The sequence below is a fragment of the Chaetodon auriga genome, chromosome 11 (assembly GCF_051107435.1).
Source record: "Chaetodon auriga isolate fChaAug3 chromosome 11, fChaAug3.hap1, whole genome shotgun sequence".
NCBI lineage: Eukaryota > Metazoa > Chordata > Actinopteri > Chaetodontiformes > Chaetodontidae > Chaetodon > Chaetodon auriga.
This window is the reverse complement of record NC_135084.1, coordinates 21,098,118-21,123,772: the sequence shown is the minus strand read 5'-3', so window position 1 is coordinate 21,123,772 and position 25,655 is coordinate 21,098,118. Positions and strand designations below refer to the sequence as shown.

General features: G+C 42.4%; 1 long non-coding RNA gene across 2 annotated transcripts in view; it reads right to left on the bottom strand.

Annotated features, from left to right (window-relative positions):
- The window catches only part of LOC143328371 (uncharacterized), a 73,632-nt gene extending 48,295 nt beyond the window's left edge, over positions 1-25,337 (bottom strand). The window contains exons 1-2 of one of the 2 annotated variants that reach the window (XR_013077807.1): positions 25,074-25,337; positions 6,346-6,395 (exon numbers count right to left, since the gene is read on the bottom strand). This is a non-coding gene — a long non-coding RNA (uncharacterized LOC143328371). Of the gene's footprint in view, positions 1-6,345; positions 6,818-25,073 lie in introns of those variants that run through there. The other variant, XR_013077806.1, reaches the window with a different exon arrangement.
- Between the last annotated feature and the right edge of the window lie 318 nt (positions 25,338-25,655).

Genomic DNA, 25,655 nt, shown 5'->3' with positions numbered 1-25,655 from the left:
CACAGCGACCCAACATCTGTGGAATCAGGGTTGTATTAACAATTTATTACAATAAAAATATGTTCGGTTTTACTGCAAAATTCCACAAACGTAGAGTGAAAGCTCACTCTTGACCTTGGAAACAGCTGCTGATAAAACTATCTCTACACAGGGAGAAAACTGAATTTTTCAATATTGGTCTATCTTAGTGTGTATTAAGAGAACATCACCTCGAGATGAATTCATTTTAAAGAAAATAAGTAAGCCATCATTTGTGTATGTGTTCATTTGTTATATTTCAAGTGTAACATGGTCATAAAAATGTAGTTTATCCTCAGGCTGAAGGAACAGGGCTGATCATTGTTCGTGTACCTCGAGGGAGTTGTGCTACTAAGTCATTTTCTAATCTCTCGGTTCTGCTTCAGTCCCCTGGATGACACATAGCGAGTTCTCACTTCTTGTGTCGCTGCTCTCATCTGCCCAATCCCCAAACCTCCAAATATAAAACTACGTTCCTGGCAGCCCAGTGGAAAAAGAAAAGCATCTCTACATGTTGTAATCGCTTGCTGCGTCTGTCTGGAGGTGGAAAATTAGTTCATTTCATGTTTCTGTAAAGCGCTGCTGAATTTGAGGGTTGATCACTTTCATTTGATTCATCTGTTCAGTCAGCATGAATCAACAAGAAGTTTTAATATTTGCCATCAGTGCAATTTAAGCTACACTGATTAGCATTTCCTGCTTGTAGAACATCAGCCAACTCTGCTAACTTTAGCTTGATAAGACCACTGAGGGACTGTTAGGACTATCTAATACTATATAATCCACCTTTCAGCATCAACCTTAACAGCATGTTAATAGTTAAAATAAGCCCAGACAGATACAGGTGTCCTTAACTTCTGTTACACTCCCCCACCTGTTTTTTTTTACAGCGGTATTCAAAGTCATGTCAGGGGACTCCCAGGAGTCCTCGGAGTTTATCAACCATGTGGCCCACAGCCAAAAATTATAGTTACATCAAGTCTCCATGAGCCAGATTCCTGAGAATTATTTTAGTGGTTTAAGCAAAGATTATATATATAACAATAAGCTGTGCGTTCGAGTAAAACACTGAAACCGGGAAACAAATCTGTTGAATTATTTTCTGTTGTTTGATATTTTAAAAATCTGTACAACACAGCTTAAAGATACCTGAACATCTCCACATTTATCTACAGTATGTGCACACACATCAAACAGGGAATAACGCTGCAAACGGACATAAGAGCATTTTGACAGCATTAAACTTAAGCCACCGCTGGACCTGTGTAACAATGTTTTGATGATGGCTTATTTGCGTAAAGTACACATATGAATGCCTCGATCACGGGGGTGACATGACTGACACTTCCGCCGTGTGCGGCGGTGGTGATAACACTCCAATAAAAGAGAAAAGGCACAGCGATCGGAGGTTTCACAGCAGGTTTAAAGCAGTGGTTAGTCAGGAAAAAAGCAGCCCCACCTGTTAAAAATATGTTTATATATAATTCACTGCTGACTTTTCCTTTATTAAACCAAACTGCATCTTTTGCCCGTGCCGAAACATACCCACAGAAAAGCTGAATAATGCTGTCGTCACAAATATTGCAAGATTGGATAATTTGTCAAAAACTAAGTGAAGTATGTTCTTGATTAACATTTTACTGGTGTATACATACACAGACACGTTTGTATGTAAACAGAATTTCTGGGAGACGGTTGGGATAGTTAAATATTTGTTGGATTTCAGCTGAATCACTGACACCTCTTGGCTGACTCACGTGTTCAGACACTGTGATCCTGCAGACCAGTACAGTATCTGCTCAGTGCTGCTTTGAGGTTTTTGGTTTGATTTTCAGCAGATGACTAAATGTAGCAGACGCTAGCTTTAGAAGTGGCTAGTCGTGTTAACGCTGGTTGCTTTTCTTGCTTGCTGGCTAACAAAGCTAACGGCAAACTATTCATTCAGGTTAGCTGAACATGTCGTTCAGTGGACTCCTCTGACATCAGCTCCACCACAACAACCTTTTTCAAGTGTTTCTTTGCTATTTATTAATCCATCGCCAGCAGAAAATGCTTGCTGGGAAATGCAAATATTATCCATGACCAGTTTAGGTAAGTGTTAACCCAAGGCTGAAGCATCAGATCAGCTACATCAGATACTGTAGTTTTTAATGTATGGGGGTGGGAGAGCGTCTGGTGCTTCTCTACCCGGTAACAGAGCGCTGAGTCATCTCTGTCGCAGCCCTCCCACGCCTACCCACGCTGCATTGCTCTCGGTCTCTCTCAGTGGTGGAGACGCACGGCCACGGACATGATACCAAAACTAACTGCATCACTTGATCCAGGCCCACAGATGACAAAAACACACATTTACCGTAAACGGGGGGAGCCTTGACGGAACAGGGCTGGCATAGGTGGGTGTGAGTGTGTACGTGTGTGTTTGTGAGCCTTTTTCTGTCAATCGACGGAAACTGATACCACTTATAGATCATTATGAAGAGTGTGTTGAATGAAAGGAGTGAGGAAAAAGAGCAGGGAGCGAAAAAGAGAGTGAAAGAGATATTACAGAAACAAAAACCACCAGAAGAGGGTCCTGCTGACCAAATCTGCAGTCAAGGTCAGAATGTATCATGAAAAATACATCTGATAGCAGACAAGTCAAATGAGACGTACAGGCTCGGTTATATTTACAATTCAAATAAGATGAGTGTTTCTGGATGGACAGCTCTCGACAGATAACAAATCAACACGCTTGTTGAAGAATGGCCTTTAATGTTTGCCTCATATGGAGGCTAAAATATAACCACAACCACTGCCCCTTCTGAGCCTTTTCTTTCCAGACTGAATGAACAATCCTGTTGTATCTGCACTCAAGAATGACACGTGTGTGACTTCTTCTGTTGTGCAGCTGGGAGCCCAAATTATACTTTCCACATCATCTTAGCCACGAGCATCTGAGTGACATCAAATTTGTCATGTGCATGTCCCCGAGGCTCTGGACATGAGCAGAACATGGGCGGCATCTTAACATCTGCATCTATATATGAATAAAACCAGTGCACTATGTACAGACCAGCATGTGCAGCCACTGTCTGCACGGCTGCTCATGTCGGTTTTGGGGTTTATTCAGGGCCTTAACTACTACAAAACATGGTTCATTCTTCATATTAATATTGTGAACTGACTGGCGGTGATTCACAATATGAATGTTGACTCAAAATCAGTGAGCAGAGGGTGATTTTCTTAACCAGATCTCAGAGGTGTGATGATAACATTACTTCCCATGCAGTGTTACCCCTCCCACTGAGGCTTCACTGTGGCAAATCCACAGTTAAAGTATTTTTGGTTATGATATTGTGTGGAAACTAGTCCAGTGATGGTTGTGTTTTTGTAGGTCAGAAAGTAGCTGGTAAATCTGGTACAAAGCATCTCTTCTTCTCTTTGTACGAGAAAGGTTTTTTGTACATGGGAAACCTTTGCTGTACCCTTACAGTCAACGGGTGGCTTGAAATTTAGCGAAAATGTGTTTAAATTTAGGCAGAGTTTCGTGTGAATCTCAGGGCTTTATGAATCTACTTCATATACATACAGAAGTAAGAGGAAAATAATAGGAACTGGAGCTCCTAGTGACGTTTGGGAACATTCAAATGCTGAGCCGAACACAAACACGCACGTTTGCTCGTTAGCTTCCAGCTAATGTCTGCGCAGTAAGGTGTTTGGGGCAGATAAACAGGCACAAAAAATTTTCCTTGTGCTCTGTCTTAAACCTTCACACAACACACGTTCAGCATGCTAAGTGGTCAGTAGCCTAAAAAAACAAAGCAGCTATCATACGTCGCAACTGTTAGCACTACAGCTAACGTCTATGTTAGCTAGCCGGCAGTGATCCATCACCCAGGAACAGATTTTGGCTGTATTGAAAACTGCCTACTATACTAGCAGTGCGTACTGATTTGGCCAAAATGTAGCATGTAATAAGAAATCTGCAGCATGCCAAAAATAACCGGATGCTGTACTGATTCGTCAAAAATCAGACCAGTCTGTCAAGCTTACCATGTCCCACAATGCAAAGCGCTGGAGGCGTCACAACAACCAGCCAGGCCAAGAACAGGAAGCTAACAATGTTTGTACGCTATTTTTTTAGGAGAAAATCAATCGTGTTGATTATGAAAATTGACCGGCCAACTTCAGCAACAGAGGCAGACGAAGCCCACAAGTGAAAGACATTTTAATTTTCATACGGCTGCTATTCTGTCATTAGATTTAATTGTTCACGTATTTTATCATAAGAATATTGGCGATGCGATTTTTTATGGGCAGTAGAATTTTTATGACATTTAGTATAATTAATTTAGTATAAGATTTTTATAATCTGTGCATAATGTACGTCTACATAGTTGATTTTCTCTTCCATAGTCCTGTATATTTTTTTTTATCTTGACCCTTCTGTGCCACTGTTTTTGCTTTTTGTAATACTTGCTGCCTGTAACAACTTGATTTCCCCAGTGTGGGATCAATAAAGTTGGAAACTATGCAGCTACTGCCAAATAAATTGACTTCATACTGCAAACTGCTATGTTAGCATACAGCGTGTTAGCGCACACTGCTTTCGTCGGTAGTATGTATTAGGCCGTTCTGAATACAGCCCAAGTATTTGTGGATGCAGTCAGAAATAGTTTGACAGCTAATAATTTTTTCCATATACAGTCATAAAAAGGCTATAAAACCATGACTTCATTTCTAAGACCGTCACTGTGAAATTCCACTTTGAGTTGTCAACTTTTAAGCTATTACTGTATGTCCAAACAGCTTCTTGGGTTTATGGTCGGGTGGGCAAATTTCATTGAAATGACTGGGGCACCATCTGGTAACATGGTTACCAATTCTCTTAATACAGCCAAGGAAGTGATGGTTTCATACTGGTAATAGCTAAATGAGAATTAGTCAAACACAAAGCCAAACAGATGCATCAGTGAAATTATCGCTACCCAATCGACCACATCGTTATCATGCCTGTTGCTTGCTGAGACAGCAAGTTTGCGGTATCAAGATGTTTTGAGCTACTGCACACTGAAGAGCTGACTTCCAACATGGCTGCCAGAAGGTGCAGAATGATGTCTTCATGCGAAGTAGAGCTGATAGTCACATATTCTGAGTTTGGCTGGATAAAAACACAAAGTGATCTGTGGTATCTATGTCGAAGGCTTCTGTCACTGCAGTTATTACTGGACATACAGTAAAGTAATTTGCCATGGAAGTAAAGAAACACACACCTTCATCTTCCAAGTGATGGTTTACAAAATACACAAAAAATAAGAGTTCTATGCATCACTGCACGTCCGATAAAACTACACAAGAGCGCGAAAAATGTGCAGAAGCACAGTCGTCACTCGTAGCTAGCTGACTCGAGAAAGCCAAAATGTGAACGTGCAGCACAGTACGTGTGTTTTTGATCTCCTCATATGTACACTGAAATAACATGCCGCTCACTTATGTTGTATAACGTGCGTCAGTGCAGATTGTGAAACTCTCACTAACGTCAGAAATAGACTCATGTCTGTACACAGATTGATCAAGGTGATCAAAGTGCTCCTGAACTGCAGCTCTTTGATCACCTTGTTCCATCTGAAGACAGCTGCTCTAATATCACCAGGATATACAGAGCACTTTCACTTCAGCCCCTCGCAGGTGCGGTCAATGCGTCACACCATGATTACATGACTAAGGTTGGAGAAGCGGGCATATAGCCAAGCGCCAAATATAGCCGATATTTGCCGCAACCTGACCGGCTGCCAACAAGCTGCACACATTTGTCTTCACAGAGCTATCCGCCGTCTTTGATTATCCACTGTCACTTTTCTTATTTTTTTTAACCCATTGCTGCCGGATGAGAAGCCGCTTTTTCATGCTGTGCTATTTATTGGAAGAGCACTGAAAAATCACTATGATCTAATTACAAAAAAAAGGGGGATTCTTCAACTGCTTTTTGAAGACTTAAGAGACATAAAACGCACTCAAAGTAACATCAAATAGCTTTCAGTCCAATCCAAAACTCGGAAAACATTTGTAATATTTTCCGTCTAGCTCTTCAACCCTTCCTGTTCTTTCGCCTTCTGTTTTCTCCAGTCTTACAACACAACCGAAAATGTGGATTGTCTTTATTTTGGTTTGTTTTATCAAACCTCTTGAAGCAGAAATGCTGATCTAGACTGGCAGAACAATTATCCTCGACCAGCCCATACATTACAATCTGGAAGAAAAGGGTTTCCTAGACCTGCATTCCTTCTAAGCTTCATAAATACCAGCCAGTGTTGAAAAAAAACTGATGTCCAGCTTGCTTTCACTCACCAGTTTGTCAGCCTTCATCCTCCTCTTCATCAGAAAGTCTTCACTGACAACTGAGAAGGGCAGAGAAAGAGAGAGGAGAGAGGAAAAAGAAGAGAGAAGGAATGTTTTAATCACTCTGAAGGAAGCCAGTTATCTTCCCACACACATTGCTGAGTGTCCTACTCACAAAGACACACACACACACACACACACACACACACATACACACACTGAGACACCTCCAAAGGTCAGGATGAATCAGGAAGAGAGAGAGCAGAAAGGGGGACAGAGATTCAGAGAGTGGGAGAATGACAGGACAGAAAATAAAGAGCCAGAACAGAAAAGAGGAATGAATAGAATGTAGAAAGAAAAGCAGATGACAGAGGGAGGAGAGCGCAGAGAGAGAGAGAGAGACCAGAGAGAGAAAGAATGAAATGCATGGCTTGGCTGAGTCATCGGTAACCACCACTTCCTCCAAGAGCTCTCTACTAATGAGTGGCCAACTTTCTGAGGCAAGCACAAACACACACACACACACACATACACACACAGAAAATACACAAGAATCTCCTACTTAAGCTGCAGTTGCTCTTCCTCTTTCAGCTTCAAGCTGCTCACACTATTTTCCCTTAAGCAGATATGGGATGTGTGTGTGTGTGTGTGTGTGTGTGTGTGTGTGTGTGTGTGTGTGTGTATGTGTGTCTGTGGGTGGGTGGGTGTGTAAGAGAAAGCCTGAGAAGTCGACCCATGAACTGACCTCACTGTGTGTGTCATGAGAAACGGCACAATCGGCTGCTGAATTCAGAAATAAACAGTTTTTCCCAGAATTCCCAGAGGTACCAGTAACCCTTCCCAGCATCCAGGGAAGAGTTCCTGATCTCACATCCGTGCTGCACATTAATGAAGAAATCATGTTAAATATCTTGCCTCAAAGAATAGTTCATCATTTTGAGGGAAATGGTGGTTTGCTGTCTTCTGAAAGCGAAATCAAGAGATTGGTATCAACCTCATGTTCGCGCGTTGAAGTGAGACCCTGTAACCTTTGAAAGAAAAACACATCATTTCTTTCACAAACAGGCTGTTGACTTCATAAACAATAAAACACACTCTTGCTTTATTCAGTAACTCGGGGTTTGCTGCTACAGTAGTACTTTGGTTTGTTTTGGCATGTAATGTTAGCTTACATAGCTAATGTTAGCTTACATGACATGCAGTAGCTACTCCTACATAACTGAGATCTCTGACTTTACTACTTTTTTCTTACTTGTACATGTACATGTACTTGCGCTACTGTTAAGCACAACAATTTAGCATTTACTTTTATTCTGTCATTGTCATCTGTGGCTACACTAGCCGCTATTTAGCAAAGACGCGAATACAGCACAGCTTTCAGTTTTGATTTTAGGCCTCTGCGGTAGCATGACTTCAGGATGCTGCACACAGACTTCACACAGAAACCACAGTTTTGATGTTCTTATTAAACCATCAAGGACAACATATTTGTTTGTGGGCATGTAAGCATATTTTCACACTTTGGACAAAGCCTGGCTAGCCATAAGTCTTGATGCTAAGCTAAGCTAACCACATCTTGACTCCAGCTTCTCACTCTCAGAAGAAAAGCAGACAAGAACATTTCCCAAAAACGTTTCACTGTTCCACCGTGTTACCGCACACTCGAGCTCTTTGTTTGAGACGGACATACTTTGCCTAAACTGCTTCTACTCAAATCCTGCAAAGCGCGAATAAAACAAAAATGTTCCTCCTGTGGGGTCACAGTGCAGTAGCAGTGTCAAAGCCACATGGGATGGCAAAAAAGTAAAGCTCAGGCAGTAGAGCCCAGAAATCAAAACTGGAAATAAGTATGTATGTCTGTAAGTCTTAGTCTGATTGTGGCTACACTGGGTCCAGCTATACAGGTGAGTTCAGGTCATTGAGGGTTTTAATTTACTTAAATTCACTTGAATGCGAACAGAATGGTTTTCATTTTATGTCATTTTCTTCATCTAGGTTTGAGTAAATCAGAGCTCTTGAAACATCTCAGCCTGACCAGCACTGTGTGTGACATTTAGAGATTTGTCATCTTGCGGAGCGTTACGCATGCTGACATAGCGGTAATGAGACAGACAAAGTGAAAACAACATTACTGTATCATCCTGTGAATGTACCATCCTGCTTTTACAGTCAGATGAAACCTCAGAGCCACTCACTCCGATACAGTTTGCAATGTTTCAGGACAAGTTTTAGCGCTACTGAGAGGCAACCAACCTGAAATCACCCACAACGCCATAAAGTGTGAATCCTGGACTTGGCCACTGGTCTGTTGTCTATATTCACAGTATAAATCAGCCCGCCTCTGGGGATAATGTCCAGCGCAGCCTCCTGTCCGGGGGAAATCATGGGAACTCAGAGCCAGCTTCATAAATACACATCCTCCTCTGCAGTTCCCATGCTTTTCACAGCACACACATGCACACAAACCCTCATATAGACACAGAGGCAAGTACATATGCCTCATGATTGTTATATGTAGTCAAACTGGTAGTGACAGAAATAGGGAGCACACAGACCCTTGCACCGGATGCAACTGCTCTTCTGCCTGGTTACGTATATATTCTGTATATTGCTGATGAACAGGATATGACAGCTCTGCAGGGTTACTGCAGCACTGCAGACTGTGTGTGCCAGTTTCTGGTAAGACACCATCCAGCTAAAAGGCATTACCACTGTCTCATGTGAACAGTAGCCCCCTCGAATGACACCCACAGAAACAAGACTAAGAGCCTACAGTCACGTTATTTGAATGTTAATGCTATCAGAAGTTCTTTTTTGAGGCTGTACTCAAGCACAGTGGGGCCTTGAACTAAATGCTAACATGCTACAACAACAATGTTAACATGCTGGTGCATAGTGTTTGCCAAGCTCATCATTTTTGTTTAGCATGTTAGCATGCTAAAACAGAAAAATATTAGTTTTCAGGTGTTGTCATAAACAGTTTTGGACAAATTAAAGGTGGAGCTACATGCTAAATCAGGGCATCAGCAAATCAGTTGGACGAATCCTCTGAGGGCCATGAATGTTAGATAGCTCAGCACGGATCAACGTGGGGGGCCAACCGAGGCAGGCTAACATAGCCAACCATAGAGCCACACTGCTATCGTTACTGAATATATCTACATTACATATAGAAGTTACTGAATGTTAGTTAATATGAAAATAAAATAGTTTCAGCAGCACAGAGGCCACAGGGATAGCCATGGACCTGTACCTTGTTACAGTGTCCAGTATATAGCTGCAGCCCACAGTAAATAAATGAACGCGCAGTTGATCAGTAAAAAGCCATCTATCGGGAGGTAATGAAAATGAAAATAAATGTTCTTAGACTGTTTTCTTACTTGTTTACGTCACTGACTTGCAGCTGCACAGATTCTGTGCATGAGGAGAAAAAGAGAAAGTAAGACTTTGAGAAGTGCTGCCTCAGCAAAGTGCGCACTGTGGGAGGATTGTGGGAGATTGAGTCTACAGATGAGTCAAGGAGAACCCATTACACATAATATCAGAATGAATGCACAGGGGTCTATCTTTAGTATCCATGTGGGAATCAAACCCTCACACAGTCATTGCTATGGGTTACGTGCCTATGCCTACATAATGTACAACTGTGCTCTGAAGACATACTGGTTGTACTTCTTTAAAATAAGACTGTGTTGTACATTTATTTGAACATGTGATATTAGGGGTTGTGGTTGGTTTTTTTTGTGTGTGCTGAAGATACAACATACATGCACATGTGATCGTATGAATTAAGTTCTATTAATGTGTTTTTGTTTTGTTTTTTTAAATGTGATGAAGAGCATGACTGCCTATGAACAGCAATATGGTGGGGGCCCCTAAACGATCACAGTTACAGAAAACTAATCTGAACGGCATGCAATCGAAAGGTATTTTACACATTTTTAGCCATGTTTTAAAACTAAATTTTCAACTGAAGGCAATAAAATACTTCAGAACAACCGCTCAGTAGCCTTGGTTTCTTACAACTAAAACAGCTGCTAAACACATAAAAACATGTCTGGCTTATGTGAACATTAAAAATCTTATGATGGTATTTAAAAAGGACAAGAATATAACTGTTCTTTATATAGAAACACTGAATCTTTCAAGGGCAGAGCAGGATTTTCCTTCATAACATGCCATATAATTACTTTTCCTACAAAGTCATTACTTATGGCTGGTTAGTCGTATGTCGGCATCTCTGTCTGCAGAGACCCTGCCTTCTGCCTCTATTACTGCTGTTGTATTATTTCTGGATGTTGAGGACATTTGATCTTGCGTCGGGCAGTGGTTGGGTGACCCTGTAGGCGTCTCAGTCTGGTACCGCAGAGCATGACTCTTTGAAACAGTACATTCCAGTTGTTATGGTTGCTGAGTTACTTTAGCAAAACTTACTTTGCTTGCACATACAGCAAACACAGGCCATCACAGCAACTCTTTATTTTGGATATTCAACAAGTGTGAGCCAGCGGGGGCATGGGACTGGGGGGAACTGAGCATTCAGAGCCCCACAGAGACAGCAGAATAAATAGCGGTGGGTGCAGGGAGCGGGCCATAGAGGAAGCCTACACAGGGTCCAGAGCTTTGTGCTGTACCTCTGTAAGCCACTATTCAATTTAGTTGAAAGTCCAGTTTTGGTCCAACAATTCCTGATAAAATTCTTTGTTACTTCCTACATCTCAACACTGTCATTCATCAGTCGCAATTAATTATATTCTGTTTAGTTTTTCCTTCATCATTCTTATATTGCGCTTTATCTTGTTTTTTGTTTCATTATGATTGGCTTTATTTTGTAAATCACATCAACTCTGCCTTTAAAAAGTACAATACAAATAATGTTTATTATATTATTGTTATAACTCAGAGCCAGATATCATGAAATGACTGAATGTCTCTGGCAGATTAAGATGATGTTATGTTAGCTCTTAGCTTTGAAGCAACACTCTTGTGCTTTTGATTTTAAAAAAAGACCTCCAACTCTTCAGAGGCAGAGTATCACTCTTACTGTTAGACAGTCTTGCCTACAGTCAAATCAACCCAGGTAAAATCCAAGATGGCATATAATAATTACTGACTTCAGCTCTGCGCTCACGTGCTGCCGCTGAATGATGGAAGCTGCAACAGTTTACTCTGCCGCATTAGCACTGACTCATTTAGGCACTCTCATGTGTCTGTGTAGACTAACCAGCAATTTCTTCCACGTCTTCACCCCTGCAGGGCGTCCAACTGCCCTGCAGGGGTGAAGACGTGGAAGGTGAGTCAGCAGGTGAGAGGGGTCCAACTGCTGACCTCACTCTGGGGTACTTGCCAATGGAAAGAGTCAAGAGTGGGCTGTGTCACTTCTTCAAACGGCCGTTTTCCCTCATTTAACAAGATCTGACAACGCTCAAAGGGTTTTCCCAGACGTGGTGTTAATGTAATGTTGTTAGTCAGATAACAACCGAGATCCAATCCACATTTGTGGCTCAATATTGTTTCTTGTACAGCATTTGGTGTGAAAGACGTACTCCACTGAATTAACTTAATAAATCCCAAACTCTGACTATAGCCCAGGACTTTGTCTGTCCATGTGCCCCTGTCTTGCGTTGCCTTTCCGTCTCCTCAAAGCAACATTTCCACCATGAATTTACCATCACTGCTCGCTGCTATTGACATACAGTGGAACTATTTTTCTGGTGATGTCTTACCATGGAAACACTGTCGGGCAGGAGGACTCAGAGATTTCACAATGAGTTGGAATGAACCAGCACCCACACACACATTTACTGTGTCATCATCACATGTACAGGGGTGGACAAAATAACAGAAGCAGCCATCAGCACAGTACAGTAGTGCTGCAGGAAACAGAAATCTGATTGGGCTCGGCAAGCAAACTACCATTAAGGTATGGGTATAACACCTGGTTATGATTGAGGAATGATCGTGGTTATAGTTAAGAAAAAATGAATGTCAGATGCACTGATCCACCTCACCATCCTCCATGTTCTTAATGCCAGGATTCGCTTGAAGCAAACTAGTTGGTGTGATGTGTCTGATGCCGCGTGACGCAAGGAATTGTACATATGGGGATAAGACAACACATTTTGGACAGTCTCTCCTTCAAGGCATGCGTGATGTTGTACTTGTACTTAAACAAAAGTGCCGGAAGCAGTTGTGTGAAGATGTTGAGCTGGAGAATGAAGTTCAAGCTCTGCAAACCGTCATATGTCTCAATCATTGTGTGAAGTGGGCGTGATCATTGGATTGTCCATTTCCAGACAGCAACAAAAATCCTGATGTCAAAAAGGTGCTTTTCCTTCAGCACAAGCACACACAGGGAACACGACTTCTTGCATTGACACTTAACGCTGCCAGTGGACGTCATTGCATTCACCGATTCACACACATTGAAACGATGGTGGCAAGGCCAAGGATACTTCTACATGTGGAGTGCCGAGGCCTGGGAACGAACCACCAACCCTCAGCTCTACCTCCTGAGCCTCAGCCTCCCTGATACCGTTACACCTGTTGCTGATTCGCCCACAGTTCAGGCAGCAGCTACTGTAAATGACGGTTACAAAGGCACCGACACAGGTGAGTCATACGAAACTGAATGGGCAGCGTGTGTCAGCTTTAGTCAAAATCTAAAGTCGTCATTTTCAATGAGAGTTTACAAAATTAGCCAAACAGAGCAACGCAAAGGGCGAACAGTTGCCGCCTGATTGGCTGATCAGCTGCACATTCTGCAAAAATGTGACTGTTAAAAAGCAGAAATCATCAAACATACTGTTGGAAAACTATATAATCAAAGAGGAACAGCGGTTCTTCAGCCACAGCAATGTAATTCAACATTAATATTCACTGATGACCAGCTGCGGCCTCCAAAACGACCATCAGCACAGTCTCAACAAACGTTATCATTGCATATGTTGCATCGTAGTGTTTATCCTGATTCGTCCGCCCCCGCAAATGAATCCCCTACCTCACCTCCCTCATCTCTGCTCCCCACCAACGTTTGCTTTCTCCATCCAGTCTGGGAGAGTCCGGTCTGGGTCATGAGTCAGAAGGAGCAGAGGATCTGACTCACCTCCTCTTGAGTCTAAACACTATTAGTTTCCAGGTGGTACACTGAGACGCTATTGTGTTTCTGATTAGCCTGCCGAGACGCAGACGGCGGGGAGGGGGGAGAGGAGTGAGGCGCTTCACCCTCAGAAAAACTTTGTCGTCGGTTTGGGAGCCTGATCTGAGGAGTTTGTGTATCAGTGTGGGAGGTATTTCTGTGTATTCCCAGCTTTGTGTGTGTGGTCCTGTGGGCTGAGTACACGGGACAGAAAGAGAGAAAACGTGGACGGGTTTCCACGATGATTAATGCCTGAGTGAGACCACCAGAGCTGCTGCTGCAGGTGGGATGTCTTTGTCTCCACCGAGGGTCCAGCAGTGACTCAGCCGCTCTGGAGATCTTAATTTAATAAAAGTGACGCCAGATGACTGAAACACATTAAAAACTGTCGTTTCAGTCACCGCCGTCACGTACACGATTAGTCGATAAGTGGACAGAAAAATAATCAGCAACTATTTTAATACGTGACGAACTTTTTAAGTCATTTTGTCAAGCAAGAACATCAAACATTTCATCGTTCCACGTTCTCAAACTAATCATTTACTTGTCTTCATGTCAGTTAATCAAGGAAATAATCTTGTTTTGTCCACAAGCCAAAGATATTCAGTTTACTGTCACAGTGGCAGAAAGAAACCAGAAAACATTCATATTTAAGAAGCTGGAATCAATTATTGATAAAAAATTTACTCAAACCGATTAATCAATTATCAAAATAGTTGGTGATGAATTTAACAGTTGACAACTAATTGATTAATCATTGCCATTCCTTTCTGCTCTACGCTTTTACATTTTCCACATGGAAAAGTTTCATCAGAGCTCCAACAAACTGGATGAGACCAGAGGAGGTGTCTGATTTTCACTTTGACTGGAAACTTTAACATTTTCTTTCCTTTTTTTGCCTTTTTTGTGATTAAACTTTTAATTAGTGTGGAAAATTAAATGGGAATTGAAACTGCTTTTTAAATAAACGGCCATCTTTCTTACCGGGAGGAAAAAAACCACTAAGATGAAGACAGCAACTATCTCACACATGATAAAGGCAATAAAATCCTCTACAGTGAAGTGAAACAGTGTAGGAGATGAGGAACCGTCAGGCTGAAGTCACTGTGTCTGCACAACACTGGGTACAAAATTACTGCAAACATGAGCAGATTTGAGAACAAAATCCTGAAATCTGAACAAAGTGAAATGTTCACAACAATAGTCAAAGACATACCATCTGATTTTGTTGTATGTAATTCCCAATTATGCCTCAGAACCCATAAATTTCTTTCCTTCCCTGTTAGCATCAGCAGCTGTGGTCCGTTTGAATGCATGTTAGCTATCATTAACTGCAATGATGGCCCAGTTTCAAGGCGACAAAATAGCATCAAAACACCCAAATAAATCTCTCAAATAACCTCTGCAGGTTAATCCAGTTCCAGATCCAAACGGTTGTATTTCCACCAGAATACGGCTCATTGTGTAAGCAACAATGGAAGCTCTGTGGATTACTTACAGGGTTGGTTTAAGAAGTTTTGACACATTTTAGCCACGTGAGCAGCACGACTCTCCGTATGACACGTCAGTCGATCGGTCAGTCCGCCTCTTTGTTTCAGACTGAAAAATCTCAACAATTATTATTAAAATTACACAGCATCCTCCAACTTTTCCTCTCTGCCCCATCTACTAACACTCATCAGACTCAGCTGCACGTGCTAAGTGCTAATTAGCCAACATTAGCATGCTAACAGTCTAAATTATGATGGTGAACATTATACCTGGTGAACATTAGCATGTTAGTATGCTAATGTTAGCATTTAGCTGAAAGCACCTCTGTGTCTGGCTTCTGCTGTCACCTCTTAGTGTTGTTGTCTCCGTGGAAACTGGACTTTTGTTGGAAATCACTTCTAATGAACTAAAGTTGACAACAGTGACTGATCGGAAGGAGCGACAAACATCGATAGTGTCAAATTTCAGTGGAATGTTCCTTTAAGGGTTATTCGTCTTTAATTAGGCTCCGAACAGGTGCAGCTGGCCCTGTGTCCCACCAACACTGGAAGACTTTGACTGCAGCTCAATCAATGCTCACTATGAGGGGATACACACACACACACACACACAAAATTAGCCTAATGCATTGCTACAGCTGTCTCTGCCTCCACTGAGCTGATCTACTGTGTGAAACCAAACCTGACGGCTTCTCACTGCTCCTCTCCATTGTTGCCTTTAAGTATGCCAATCAATACCGCCAGCTGGCACCCACCAACCAATCAATACCACACATTCCTCAGGGGGCGGGGCTTCAAACATTTACCCTGTGGAAATGACAGCGGTTGAAAGAATCCACTGATTGTGCGCTGCAGGGCACAAACACACTGGGCCTTAATTCCAGCACACAGACGCTCCTCTTCTGGCAACAGCAGGGTTCACACAACAGAGAACAGGGTCACTTCTAGAGCATTTTATCTACTTTAAGCTTGTTAGTAGTTCAGAATAAAATAAAGCCTCCAGATATTTCCTAAACCTGACTGAGACACTAACTCTCTGTGGCTTAAAAAGCATCTTCTGTGCAGCTTCTATCAGAGATCAGCAAATGAGTCTTGCTCAAGGATAACTGTACTTAATGCTTCTATATGTATCAATATAAACATATTTGTTATGATATATTATAATATTTGGACCTCTTGTTTCAAGGTTCAAAGGTCCTCTAGGTTCATCAAGATTTAAATCTCACAAGACCGCAAAGATTAACAATGAGACACGTAAAATCCTGCAATTAATGAACATATATGAAATAAAATAAAATAGCTGGAGAAAAAATGTGGTTAACATGAATAAAAGGCCACTGTGAGGTATGAGAGGTTTTTAAATTCAGCAGTTTTCAAAGTCAAACAGCAGGTGGAGGCAGAGCGATGCTGCAGGTCTGAGGCTGAAAGGTTGGCTGACCCGACTGTGGAGTGCAGGGCTGCAACAAACGACTGCTTTCATGCTTGATTTATCTCTGCATGATTTCTTTAATTAATCTGTAAAATAGGGTCTGAGCTGATGTCTTCATATTACATATAAAACAAGCCAAAACTAAAAGATATTCAGTCAATCATCACAGAAAACATGCAGGAAATGCTCGCTGAGACTGAGGATTGTTTAAGATGTTTGCTTGAAAAATAACAAATGATTAACTGATTCAATAATTGCTTGCAGATTAATTTTAGAAGAAAAACAAGAGAACTACAGTGTTCAGTTAAGCGGACGTGGAGCCGTACACTAGATGTAATGTCATTGCTTCTCCACTAGGTGGCGATATAATCTCATGTACAGTGCAGGGTTGTGACTGGGTCCTCCTTATTCACAAAGTAAAATGTATAAAATGTAGTACAGAATAAAAAGGAGATCACATTAGGATTTTTTTCACCTTTTCTGTCTTTGCAAACCTTCAATCTTACCTGACTGATTAACTGTCAGAAACTCTGAACTTTACACTCAAGCTCCTTGTTTTTGGTGTAAAAACATTCAGCATTTATGTTTTTAAGAATAAATTATGAGAGCTGCATGATGAAGTGATGCATAAAATATATCAAGATGCATAGAACAGGCATAGTTGCTCTGTTCACTGTAGCCTTTGACCTTTTCTTTCACAATGTGCTCACAGGAAGTAGCTGCAGCATCAGCTCAGTGAAATAAAAAGCAGATACATAAATGCATGTAAGGCAAAAAAAAACCCAAAAAAACAATTTGCATGAAAAGATAAGCAATCGACGCATGAACACTTTTTCTTTTTGTGAAGTTTCAGACTGCACCACCACCACTTCCTCTGCTGTGAAGCCACTGGGTGCAGGTCTTTACTGGAAACCAGTAGCTCTGACTAAAAACCCCACAGTAGTAGAGTACGGTGCACTTGCACTAACGGCTGCCAGTTAGTTGGATGTAAGTTGCACAGTGTGAGACAGTTAACCCCTGAGTGGTGTCTACACAAGAACTGTCACACATCCTCCATCCACCCAGTTGCACCCTATGGTAGCATCTTACTGGAAACCAGTAGCTTTAACTGTAAGCCAGTGTGGTCGCCCTACAGAACCTGCCCACAAAAAGTGTATTATGGGTGTGACTGAACCGTCGATTCAGGAAGAGGATTTGTTTCAAAGTTCAGGCTCTGATTATACACATGGGAGTGTTTCCTATTAAGGTATGAAAATGAATGCAGTTACAGCAGCTGAACGTGCTTCAGCTTCTCTGACTGAGCTAAAAACGTGAGTGAGACCAGTTCCTGATGGTCTCACTGCAGAATCCAAACCTTCACAGACACAGAACGACTCTGCTGCAGGAAAAACTGCAACTTATATTACTATTTTTTTCCACTGGGATGGGCCAGTAAAGATAAGTGATGTTGGAAATCATGACAAAAATCACATGAGCTGATGTCTTGCAGTGAGGGCTCTTTGTGCAGCCAAATCTGAAACATTTCTAAGAAGCAGACAGGAATGAAAACATCAGCCTCGTCCCACCCTCTTTGGCTAAGGCGCAGATAAGAAAGCCACCCAAGTGCATTACATGATCTGAAAGTTATCAACTGATAAGATTAAGAACAGTGAAAAACACAGCGTGATAAGGCAGGAATGCTCAGGCTGCTCACTGTACTTTCACTTTAGCTCCAAAATGAAAGGATCAGAGGTTCCAGCTGGCCACAGGAGCAGCAGGTATGCACACACACACTCATACAGTGCGCACAAACATCCTCATAAAATTCACACACACACAAACCCGAACACTCATTCTCGAGTCACATGTTCTTCTACACTCCTTTACACCTTTTCACATGGCAAGAGTGTTGGTTCAGTTCAATGAGGATTTTGCATGAAACAAATGTTGTGTTTTTTGTGTTTTGCCCTCAGGAGAAGGATCTTGTTTTTCACCCGCTCTCAGGCTTTCAGAAAATGTCCAAATCCCCACTGGCGGATCCAAAGTACGCCCTTCGAGCTACAAACAAGGCTGCTGCTCTTAGTTCCTGAAAAGTTGAGATGTTGGAGATAAGAGGTTATTGTTGCCTGACAGATGTATTGTGTCAAAGCCGAGGCTCGACAGTGACAGATGAGGAAGAGCTACTGTCCGTGTGCGGCGAGTGACGCATGCGTTTGTGTTAACATGCACCGCGCTGATGCACGTACTGTACGTTTACTGCGGTTACAATTTACAACCTGCCAATTTTTGTGTGCACGCCCCCAAAACGTCAGCAGGTGCTCGATAGGAGAGCCGAGGAGTACCTGAACACTTAAATCACAGCTCCGTTTACTTTCTTTAATGACGTTTCCACCATGTACAAGTCATCCCTCTTTCTTATTTTTCACCTGTACTGCACTTTCAAGTCACATGCTGCCTGAATTCGTTATTTCCCCTTTAAATATTCTTCTTGTCAGGGTGGAAAAGCATCCCAGAACATTAAAGGAATTACTGGCATTTAAGTAAAAATGTTTAATTGCCAAGAACTTGATGAAAAGATTAGCACTGCTCTCGTGTTTGTCCATTAAATATGAAGGTCGCGCCAGGAGATTAGCTTAGCTTAGCTTAGCTTAGCTTAGCGTAAAGACTGGAAGTGGAGGGAAACTGCTAGCATGGCTCGCGTCAAACTTCAAAAACACACCTAACAGCAGCTCTAAAGCTTACTAATAACCATACTGCTTCTTATTTTTCATACAAAAAGAAAAAAGTTATTTGCGGTTTTGGGGGGGTGTAACTGTAGCTACATCCTGACGAATACACACACACAAGAGCAGTATCTGTCTTTTAAATCTCACTCTCAGCCAGAAAGCAAAGGGATCCAAAATGTCAAACTATTCCTCTGAGGTCATAATGAGACCCTGTAACTCTCCACCGAAACTACTACCGTTGGAAATGAAACATAGCGGCTGGCCAGTGTTGAAAAGTGTCAAGAAAAAAAACTTTGCATCTGTGACTTTATCCACTGTGGTTTCATAAGACCACAGGTGGTAAAAGAGGAGGAACACACAGAGGAACAAGGTACTCCTTCAGCTGAAGTGAGAACATAGGAATGGAGGCGCAGCTGCAAAAGTTTACTTTTCAGCGGTGATTTATTGAAGGATTAAATCTTTTCAGGTTCCCATAGACAGCATGTTTTATGTCTTAAATGATCTAATCAAACACACTGAATCACATGTCTGTTGTATCAGTACAGTTAAAAGTCAATATCGTCTCTGGTTATCGGCAGCTCTAATTCATTTCTCATCTCGCCAATGAGACGGCACGATTCAGGCTGAATGGGAGCCGACAGGGATGACAAACGTGACGGTGAGATGACTTGAGCTAATTTCAGTTTGTGTGTGATGTAAAAGCTGCCTACTCATTTGGTTTTGTCACTGCACAAATAGACACAGGGGTTACTTTCATTTGAATGAGCTATCTGTGGTTTGCATCTCTCTCTGCAACATAAAGAGCAGAAGTAGCCTCCAAAAAAAAAACATCTGCTGACTGCATGCTCAGGAAAGCCGAACAGCCCCACTGCTGCGGTACAGGCCGGGGAGGCAACGGTCGAACCTCTTCTGTAATTGACTGGGCGGTAAATGAACGCTGAGCCCTCTTGTTGGGAGCAGCTTGGCCAGCAGAAGAGCTGTTCCTTCAGGCTCTGATGGTCTGAGGTTGGTGGAGCTGAGCAACTTAAAGCTGCTAGAATAAATATTTAAAACTTATCCCCTGACTCTGCAGATCCCCTCAGCTCTACAGAGCGTTTCAGCTCATTGTTTTGGCTTCACGGCTTTGCTCTTCTGGTTTGCTATCATTGCTCTCATCAGTGTCGTTTCAAGCCACAACAGGCACCCGCCCACCACCACTTAACAGGACACAGAAATAGTTAGCGACTAGCCGACGTTTAGCAGCATTTAGCAGGCAAAAACTCCGCCCAGGAGTTGGTGGAGAACAAAACTGAGCTAAAAGGAGGGTGACTGTTGGACTAAAATTCATCAGGTGGACACAAACACAACCACAAATGAATGAAAATGTTGCTCCGTATTTGTTGGTGTGACAATAAGCAGCTGTTCGCTAACAAGTTTGCCGCCTCAGCTTAAAAAGCGTGACGTCTTTGTGTTTACAGCTCGTTTCTGCTGAACCCAAGCGGCCGAAATGATCAGCTAATGCAAGTGATAGTTCAGTTTTTGGTAACCAGAGTTTCTTATGTCACTGAAAAAGCATCGTACAGCATGTTTGGACTCCTCTGTAGTGTGACGGTGGTTTGAACTGTGACATCTCAGCCCTTTTTTTATCTGCTCTCTCAGCTCAACAGTGAGCTGTATGCTTTTCTTTGAATTCCCCCAGACCTCTCTGAGCATGACAGGAAGGAGTTGTGGCCTCGCAACATAAACTTGGGTTACATGATTCTGTTTTGGACACGCTTTCTACATGCTTTCGCTCTCTGCTGTGGCTGACACTTCACACATGACTTGACGGTAAAATCAAACTGAGTATCACTTGAACCTGGATCTCACCAGGCTGATTTGCTTCAAGCTGAACTCAATATGAACCTCACACCTTTCCCTGCTTCTGCCTGCATCTCCATAGCAACATCTCTCGTGTACATTTCCCCTAATTTGTCTATACGGAGGCAAAGCACGCAGAGCAACCTATAATCAGCCGGTTCCTGCTTTGAATTGATTTCCATGCTCACTGACTCACAACGCAACGGCTGAATATCACAGATATTCTGCAGAGCTCATTCTTCACTGTGACCATGGTTAGATGGAGCAGATGGGACTTCAACATGGCGAATATATTGCTAGAGGCCTCATGGCTTTGTCCTGCAGACAGGACCACATCTATAGCGGGAAACTTATCAAACAACACCAGAAAACAAGGTGGAAGAGGTTTTAAATGGGGCCAAGCTGACGTGCTATGTTCAAAAATCCAAAGATATCAAGTTTACAATGATAAGAAGTGGACCAAAGCAGCAAATCCTAATATTTGCAAAGCTGCACCCACAGAGCGTTTCACATATTGGCTTGAAAAGGGATTAATCAAAAATCAATACAGTCGCAGATGCATTTTTAACCAAATAATTGTTTCAGCTTTATGCTAGCGAGCTGACATGCACGGCATGGCAGGAAAAAGCAAGTAGTAATTAAGAAAGTTAATTTATATAAGACAGAAGGTCACAAAGAGCTGCACGAGTCAATATACAAACTCTGTATGAGACCAACAAGTAAGACAACAAAAGACACAGAGTCAGAGTGAGAGATGGATGTGAACCTCCAGGTATGACTACTGGAAACAACAGTATTTCCAAAAGAGTCGCTTAAAGGTCCTGCGCACCCACGCAGGAGGTTAGCACGCTGCTCCGGTTGGGTGGACCTTCTGTGACCCTACTTTAATAGGCCTTTGTCTACTGGGGACATTGTGTCACAGTTCCATTTAGCAGCTCCGGTTTCAGAGTCCTGGCATTGTGCACGTTGACCCACTACTGAACAGAACACAGACACTGTTGTGTTATTAATAACACCTGAAGCGTTCCTGCTATGACGAGTCAAAATGTCTGCTTTTAGAAAGGCCTACAGATGTCAATCAGGCGGTCTGAACTCCCACATACACCTGAGAAGACGTCTGATTGGGTAAAATACGAGAGACGGTGCTTTGTGCAGGTAAACCAGGGCTTTCCGATAGCATACCGATCACTGTAGCGTGCTTGTGGGGGACGATGGGACAGCTGATCAATCACTTTGCCAGCTGCTTGGATTTTTTGGATTTCAAAACTTATTTTAGGCCACAGGCGATGTTGGGGTGACACTGCCCCCTAGTGGCATTTCACAGCATCTCAACAAAAGACGACAACGCTACGACTGGCTGGAAATTTCAGTTTAAAACACAGGATTGTGATTTTTCAGTAATGCAGGATAATTCTAAAATACATCTTTAATAGATATTTTGTGTGAAGAAGAGACTGAGAGAACACAATAAGAGTCACAGATTACCTAAAGCTCCTTAACCTGCTTTGTGCCTCGCTGGCTTATCAGCGAGGCTGGGACACGTCCAAACGATTTACAGGCATTTTATGTGTGTCGATGCCAAACACACGAACGACATGACATGGATTAACGTCCTGCTCAGCATATCACACTGAACTGCTGGGGATGCAAAATGTTGCAAGTGACAAGAGGAAGCTTGCTGCTGAGGTCACTAGGAAACACAATGAGGAAATGACTGAGCTGCTGGCTTTATATATCTCTCTCTCTCTCCCACACACACACTCTCTCTCACACACACACACACACACACACACAAACACACACACACACACACAGGGAATACAATACATGACCTCAAACAGCAAGCCTCTTAAAATAAAGGTTGTATAAATAAAACATGCAAACACACCTCCCATTGTCTCTTTCACACACACGCACACACACACTTTCTTCTTCCCGTCACACACACACACTCCCGCTCACTGTCACACATGTACTGTCTCTCTTCCTCTCTCTCTCCCTCAAACACACTCAATATTCAGGTCATATCCGGGTTGACAGCTCTATGCTTCTCAGTCTCCCAGCCACATGAATGGAGGAAACAGGGCGCAGGGAAACCCCTTGTCACTCATTATGAAACTCACACACACCAGCATGCAGAATTCATCTACATCTTTGCTTTTAATGCGTCCAGCGGAGACATGAGGCTGTGACGTGACTATGGGTAAATGGAAATATGGAGAAGAAAGTTATTAGAAAGTTGAGCAATATTCTCTCAAGCTTTGTGTCTGAATGTTGGCGTTCAGCATCAGAGGAAACACAAGTAGGACATTTCTTACAAAGTGAAAATAAGAGAAAAGCGGCGCGTTGGCAGCAGGTTGTGTCATAAGAAAAAAAAAGGAGAAGAAATATTCACTCCAGTGCGGTGATGAGTTCAAATACTGTTGGAAATATTAAACACAGGCCATGGCAAAGGAGCAACACTTAAATTTGAACCATGATTGTAGCCAAAGAGACTAATTATGTAATGAGAAATATATCGTGGATGAGGAAATTAGTCAAGTGTGACAAAACAATCTGAACTCAAAGTCTGCTTACTAACTTTTCTCTGAGCTTTCAGTCACACCTCAAGGTCATCCTCGGTGGATAGAGCTGCTTAGCTGTCGTTCATTAATAAAGACTGTGAGTTGCAGCTGAAGGCTCTGGAAAAATCTACCAAGTCTAAGTTGATTTCAGTCTTTTTGGTCAAACTATTATTTCCAAAGTCATGACTGAACTTTAATGCTTGAAATTCAACTAGTTGCCAAAATGCCCCATTTAAGAACTGACATCCAAGATGGCAGTACAAGAGACCAAAAGCCACCAAATCCCGTGTCTGAGCAGTTTAATAGTTTGTGCGTCACCGGTCATATTCCTCGCATGTTACTTTATTTGCACTCGGGCAGGCAGCTTCAACAGGCTTCTTGTTGTATTAAGGCAGCTGTAGCTCAGCTCAGCCATTAATTGTAGGGTTTATGGCCAAAGCCTCTGGAAAGAACGTGTGAGCCAGTTTTTCTGAGCACTAAGGATACCCTGCCATCATGGATGATCCTCAAAGTGCCCAGAGAAATGGAAATAAAAATATCTATACTTCCACGACAACTAGACAGACTCCAAGCTGATGAGGAAGATGGTGTGATGCAACCAAAAGCTCCAGAACAGCTACTAAACGGACCTTGAGCTGAGACTGTGTCATCAAGTAATTAGTACTTGTCCTGTGCAATTGCAAAAAAGCTAATTTTGATAAGGCAGAGGAGCAATGTGTTATCTAAATTTCTGTTTAATGTTTAACTGCATCAAAGTTTAGTTTCTTTCCTGTTAAACACTCAGTTGTTTTTTCATTATTCTGATGATGCAGCACAAATTATGTTATGTCTAAACAGCTACATCATTTGTCAGTTTGACGTAACTGTTTACAAAAACACAATTAATTGTGTTTGAAAAATCTTCATTCTGCATGCGCTGGCACATTGAGGCAACCTCCGACAGCACCTGAACGCAGCATCTCCCAGTCACTTCCCTGACTACAGCACTTCATGAAGTATTTAAGTGACGCCCACTGCATTCTGCTAAGACTCTTTCCAGGAGGTGACGCTCAGCAGCCAAACTTCACATACTGATAAGGATCATCAGACTATAAAAAGATCAGTGAAGTTCACACAAGTCACAAGAATGTTTAATAACCGGTCGCCGCTGCGCTGACGCTTGTTGTGCGTCCACATCCACAGCAAATTGAGGGAAAAAGGCGCAACCAAGTCAAAGGGACGCGTTTCAGAACGAGTCATTCAATAACTTTTTTAAAAGTTTAAAAAAAAAAGGAAGAGGAAGACCGGGTTACTATCTCTGACTGCCACCGCACACTTCCTTTTATCTTTGCGCAAACCGCCCATTACGCATGAGAGCAGTTGACAGTTCTGCAATGTCAAATTCTGTGCAAATAAAGTCATGAAATACCGGCGTGCAATTGCACAAATCCAGCCTCAGTGAGTGTAGAGTTTTATCAAAGTCACAACCTGCTTCCTCGTTTGGACTTTGAAGGGAGCGCAGCTGTGGAGTGATAAAACTTATCTGAGTTTTACGCGTTTAATTCATCAAAGAAAAGGATCTGCCAGACTTACCTCACATCACCGGCGGTCAGGCGCAAACTTTGCACGTCTTTCCTTGCTCTTTTTAAACTCTGTCAACATTTGCGGGCCGTGCACCTGTACCAATATCTAACCTGGTACATTTTCTTTCACTTTCAGACTTTTGCGCTGCGGAGTAAGAATCTTCCTGAACGCAGCGCGAGCCATGTGCGCGTTTTTCCCCTCTCTTTCTGTGTCTCTCCGCACTAACTTTCTTAATTGCCTCACCAATTGTCCACTGCAGCTCCACCATTCAATACTGAGGGAGCTGTGAGACTTGCAGTGTAATACATTTTTTGTATTTTTGGTCACACCCACCTCCTGTCAGTCCTTCCCTCTCTGCTGCACCAGAGGAAGCCTCATCATGAATGGAGCTCTGTTTGTCATCAGTGTTGAACTAGATCACACACACAGAGACACAGAGGCATGCTGTAAAGTACATAGGCAGGCATTCATTTATTCAACAATGACCAAAGGTGCAAACACACCTATCACTCACCTTTGAACATTGGAGTGAACTCACAGCCTGAGAATCGGTGTTAAAGATCACTCACAGGCTGCTTCTCCTGCGAAATA